Here is a 5,684-nt window from a genome sequence, read left to right as displayed (position 1 = left end):
CCTGCATCCCCTTCCTTCTGTGGGTAGATTTTATTTAGGCTTTGGCTCCATGTGGAAAATATGAGGAATATTTTTGTTTGGATGTTGTTCCCTTGAAGAAAAGCATTCCAAGGCCTCCTTGGAAATTGTGACACTGCGAAATTCACATCTCAAATTGTTTTTACTAAAATAACTCCTGTTCTGGAGGATGATCTTTCTCAGTTTCCCTCAGCTGTAGGAAAGAGCCATGGAAAAATTCCTTTCCTTGGGTTTCTATCAGCCTGTACAGAATCCTGCTTGTCTCAAGTTGTTTAATCGGAGTGATTTTTATATATAATTTTATAATCAAACTACTAACATGATTGGAAATTTAATTATAAAACCAAACATACACAAAAAAACCCATCCCAAACCCACTTACACAGAAAAAAACCCAATCCCCCATAAACACTTGTTTTTAATATTAATAACATTTAATATTATTAATATCAAAAATAACAAGTATTTACAGGAAAATGCCTGAGATGTCTACATTGAGTGGGTATAGCTAAGTCATTAACATAATTAATGAATTGGAAATGTGAAGATCTACAAATCTAATCCTCTAACAAGCATTGCTGTATTTGTGCTGTGAATTCATGGAGGAAATGCATATTAATTGAAATTATTTTAAATGAGGGCTACACTTGTGCTCTAAGTATGTATGGAGAAGATTTATCGCTCTAATTTTATTTCCCCCCAAAACCAACCCTATCAGCATCACTAACATTTTTTTCTGCTCCTCCTCTGCTTTTTTGTTCCATTTCTACATAAAAGTTCATAGAGGTTGCGATTTTGTAGCTCAAATATTCATTTTTATGGGGTCAACAACCCCACAGGAGCTTTGGGGTGACCAAACTGTGGCTCTGCAGTGCCTGAAGGGGCTGCAAGAATGAGATGTGGGGTTTCAATCAGTTTCATTTCGCTCTGGATCACAAGAGATGATTTCACCTGCCCTGGGAAGGATGAATCACTCTGGAGAGGCCTTTTGTCTGCCCTGATTTGGGATGTGGGTAAATATCCACTTTTACACCACTCATATCTTTTAGGATTCATTGAGGGATGAATCAGCCAAGGGGAGGAAAACAAAGTGATTATGAGAGTGGAGAAGAGGGAAAGGACTGGAACATTCCTTCCTTCCCCAGCACACATTCTGATCACTCCGTTTGTCACCTTGGGTTAAATTCTGGGGATGTTGGAGGCTTTCTGTTGATACCTTTTGTTGAACAATCCACCATAACTCTAAGCTCCCAACAATCCCACTCTGTTCCAGAGCATTTTCCAAAGGCTCCTGGAGCTCTGGCAGCCTCAGGGCTGTGCCCATTCCCTGTTCAGTGCCCCAATACCCTCTGGGGGAAGAACCTTGCTCTGATCTCCATCCCAAACCCCTGACACATCCCCAGCCATTCCCTGTGCTCTGTCCCTGCTCATTGAGGTCCTCCCTTCCCTCCAGGACAGTTTTCCAGGCTGATCCACTTCCCAAAGCAATGATCCACTGGTTATTTTTTCTGCTCTGTCTTTCCCTTGCAGGCACAGCTGCTCCTCCCCAGCCCTGCCTTGTCCAAAGTCTCCATGTGACCATCCCTGCCTCTCCCGCGGGACCTTCTGTCACCAGCAGCAGCCGTGGCAGGGAATGTCACCCTGACGTGGCAGGGCCTGGCTGGGAGCCACCAGGATGGGGTGCCAGCCAGGTCAACCTTACACTAATTAATTTTGCTATTATGCTACCTTAATTTTCCTCCTTGTGAACTGCTGCAGCTGCTGAGGTTCACAGCAAATTCTGCTCTCTTGATGGTTTTGTTTCCAATAAAATCCCTTTAGACAGGGAGGCTTTGGGAAGCTCCACAGCCTTGGAGAAGGGCTCTGAGCCACCCAGCTCCCCCAGAGTTCTGGAAAGAATAAATAACCCCAAATTTCAACATTCCCAAGTGAAAATGATTCCCATTCCTCGGCTCTGACGTCCCCTCATGGCAGGAGGAACCTTGGCATAACCTTGCTCATCCCATAAACAATGTCTCATGATTAGTGAAGGATTAAAATTCTGAATTAAAGCTGCAGAAGAAATGAGTCACAATCTGCAACAGAAAGGTCACTGGGCACCCAGGAACTAAACAATCCCAGGGAAGTAATGCCCTGATGGCTCCACAAATGTTAAACTGCCTCCTGCTAAATTTAACGAAGTTTGAACAAAGAACATTAATATTAACTTTTAGTAAACATTAGTATTCTAAAAATAACATTTTGAGAGGGAACATTGCCTGTCTTTGATTCAGGCTCCCTGGTGAATGGCATTTGTATGAGTAAAGTGTCAGGCAGATAACGTATCTCTGGGATAAACAAGCCCCAAAAAAAGGAAGTTTCAGATGACCAGCACGTAGCTCACCCAGAAACGGGGCTAAAAAAAGCCTTTCTGAGCTTTTGGCATTTGCATAACTCATGTTTTTACGAGTTGGGTGAAGTTTGCTGGAGCTGGGGAGTGTTGGAGTGTCAGTGCTGCTGTCACTTGGGCCGAGGTGGGCTTTGCTGGGAAGGAAGGAGACAGCTGGAATGTGATCTCCAAATACAGGCAGGCACTTGCCACCTCTGAAAGGAACAGCAGCTCCGAGGCCAGGCAGGAATCTGGGAATTTGAGCTATGTGGGTGAATTCCAGCTCCCAGGATGTTTGGAGCATGAGCAGGAATAGGGGAGAGAGGAGAATCACCCCATGGAGACTAAAAACAAACTGGGGAAAGGAACAGCCATGGGGGCACTGAGGGGCTGGGGAAGAAGGGTTGAAAATGAGATTTTGTATTGAGGAAAAGGAGCTTTTACACTGACGAGAAATGAGCTTTTTCACTGAGGAGAAATGAGCATTTACACTGAGGAGAAATGAGCTTTTACACTGAGGAGAAATGAGCATTTACACTGAGGAGAAATGAGCTTTTTCACTGACGAGAAATGAGCATTTACACTGAGGAGAAATGAGCTTTTACACTGAGGAGAAATGAGCTTTTTCACTGACATAAATGGGGTCTGCAGCTGTGAGCTTAAAAAAATTCCAACAGCAGCAACAAGCAGGCCCTGTGTCCTTCAATCCTCGTGTTTCCAGAAGAATCAGAAGTGTTGACATTCCTCGCAGAGATAGTGGGACATTGCTCTGGATTCCCTGATCCCAAACAATCCAGCCAAACCCTGCTACTCCCACATGATTGCTGTCTGCTTACAACACCAAAATTTTGTTGTTTATTTTGATACAGCTTAGGGCAAGTCCTCATTTTCCCAAGGCTAAAAACCCCACCTGTGTCACTGAGCCACGTTTCCTACAGGCAAATCCAAGTGGGCAGAGTACAAATTTCACTCACTGGGATGGAATGTTCCAAAAATATTGGGATTAGCAAGTCTGCAGTGAAAGAGAACTGGAGCAGAGGTGGCTGAGGTTGGTGTCCCCTTGGGACTTGGACACAACTTCAGAGCCTCCTGGTTCCTTTCTCCCCTCACATGAGGTCAAATGTGGTAAAACAATCCCTGGAGTTGGGTTTCTTAACCCAGACAACTTCCTAGTTCAGGGATGGGAGAGGAAAGGAATAAAAGGAATAAAAGGCATAGAAGATTTGAGAAGGAGCTGATTTGAGGTCAATTTTTTTTACCTTAATTGGCTGAGAGGATGATGTGGGGACTCCCCACTGCAAATGCCAGGCAGGGGCTGGAAATCCAACTTCCCTGAGTTTGCTCAAACTTAAGAATCCAATTTTCTCTGGAATTATCATTTTACCCTGGAAATGATGGGGAAAGTGTAACTTCAAGTGGTGCCTCCAGGAACAACCAGATTTTCTATTAACATTTACCCTAAATAATAATGGCAGTGGGAACACATGGAATTAAGACTGGAAAAGCTCATTTGTTCTCTTCCCATCCATAAATTCACCAGCTCCTACCTTAAACCAAATTTCTTTTCTTGCATTCAAGATCTTCCCTGCCAGACCTCCAGAATCTTGGCCTCTGACATTTGAAATTTTCCTAATTTGCAGTTTATGTTTATTGATGAGCAGCTCATTTTACCAAAGCACTGGGCCTTGGCCTGGTGGTTGAAGAGCAGAAAATAGCTTTGTAGAGAAAAATAACTTTTTTTTTTTTTAGCTCAACGGACACAGCTGGGGTGAGACAAAGGAGGTTTGAGGCCACAAACCTCTTCTTCAGGCCTGAAAGAGAAAATTCAAGTTAAACAGCTCAGGAGCAGCTCTGAATAAAAGTTATTTATATATAGTTATAAACACAATTTGAGGAAAATAAAATAAAATCCATAAAATAATGGGTATATTAATGGGGAGTGGGATGATGCCATAAGGGGACAAAGGAGATGCCAGATCCCAAATGGTCTGGAAGATTCTGTATTGCATAACTTAGGAAATTTATATTTTTATATATATATACACATATACACATACATACATACATATAAATATATTCCTTCAAAAACTTCCTTTGGAATCCTGGATATTTGGATTTTACATTACAAAAGCTGAAAAGCTCAAGGCAAAATGCAAACAGGACCCCAAACACCTAAAAATTGGTGTTACTCATTTTTTTACCATCGCTTTACAAACAACTGTAGGACGTGGAACTTTTAACACTTTTAATACTTTTAACACTTTTAACAGTGGCCTTTTAATTCTGCCATGGAATGATTTCATAAAAAGGAAGAACAAGGCACACAATGGTTTGGGTGATTTAAGCTCTGCTTAGACAAGATATTATTTAAAAATGAACGTTATAGACTTCCAAAAATATTGTTGAAGAGTCTGACATCAGTCAGAGAACCCCAATTTAGAAACATCTGGAATAATTCAAATTAAAGCACAGGTTCCACATGGTGTAGAGTTAACTTACCTTAAAAAGCCTTATTTTACGTGAGTGAACTGGGCAGGAGGAAAGATAATAGTTTAGGAATTTGTTTCTGGGTACAAAATATAAACTGTTCCAAAAAATTCCTTGTAAAGAGTCAAAGGGAGACATTCCGGGAGGATTCCTTTCTCTGAACAGCTCGACAGAAAGAAAAAAATAAAATTAAAATTTAATTTCCCTCTTCTTTTCACCTAGCAGAAGTTTAGACAAAAATTCCTTCCCGTGACACTCCTGGATGAGTTTCAAATAATCAGCTGGGAATTGGGGAATAAAGGAGGGGAAGGCAGAGAGACAGCAAGGAAAAAAATCCCGACTTAATTATATCCCACACACCTCTGCAGCTTCCCGAGGGAATTGTGGAAGGGGGTGACATTTCCACCTAGCCCATGACTAATTTAGGCAAAGCAAGAGCTGGCCAAAAAGTTATTTTTGGCCTCAGCGGCGACGGCAGCGCATGGGGCCAGCAAGGGAGAGGGACAGGTGCAGGGCCAGAGTGGGACATGGGGGTGGCTGAGCCCCAGAGTGGGATATCTGGGGTGTTGGACCCCCCAAAATGGGATATTGGGGTGTTGGACCCCCAAAAATGTGATTTTGGAGGGTGGGATGAATCCCCCCTAAAATGTGACACTGTGGGGATGAAATTCCCCCCCCAAAATGTGACACTGGAGAGTTGGAATCCCCCTAAAAAAGTGACATTGGAGGGCTGGAACCACACAAAATGTGACATTGGAGGGTTGGCTGAACCCCCTCAAATCGGGACATCTGAGGATTGGCTGAAACCCCC

At 42.8% G+C, this 5,684-nt stretch overlaps 1 long non-coding RNA gene across 1 annotated transcript; it reads right to left on the bottom strand.

Annotated features, from left to right (window-relative positions):
- Positions 1 to 468: 468 nt before the first annotated feature.
- Positions 469 to 5,255, bottom strand: LOC146426065 (uncharacterized). The gene is made up of 3 exons (XR_014846218.1): positions 4,886 to 5,255; positions 3,934 to 4,197; positions 469 to 1,907 (listed from the first exon to the last, which is right to left on the bottom strand). It is a non-coding gene; the product is annotated as an uncharacterized LOC146426065 (long non-coding RNA).
- Between the last annotated feature and the right edge of the window lie 429 nt (positions 5,256 to 5,684).

Source organism: Lichenostomus cassidix, chromosome 28 (genome assembly GCF_008360975.1).
Source record: "Lichenostomus cassidix isolate B80296 chromosome 28, HeHo_3.0, whole genome shotgun sequence".
Taxonomy (NCBI): Eukaryota; Metazoa; Chordata; class Aves; order Passeriformes; family Meliphagidae; genus Lichenostomus; species Lichenostomus cassidix.
Note: the sequence above shows the minus strand (reverse complement) of the source record. Positions and strands in the feature narration are given on the sequence as shown.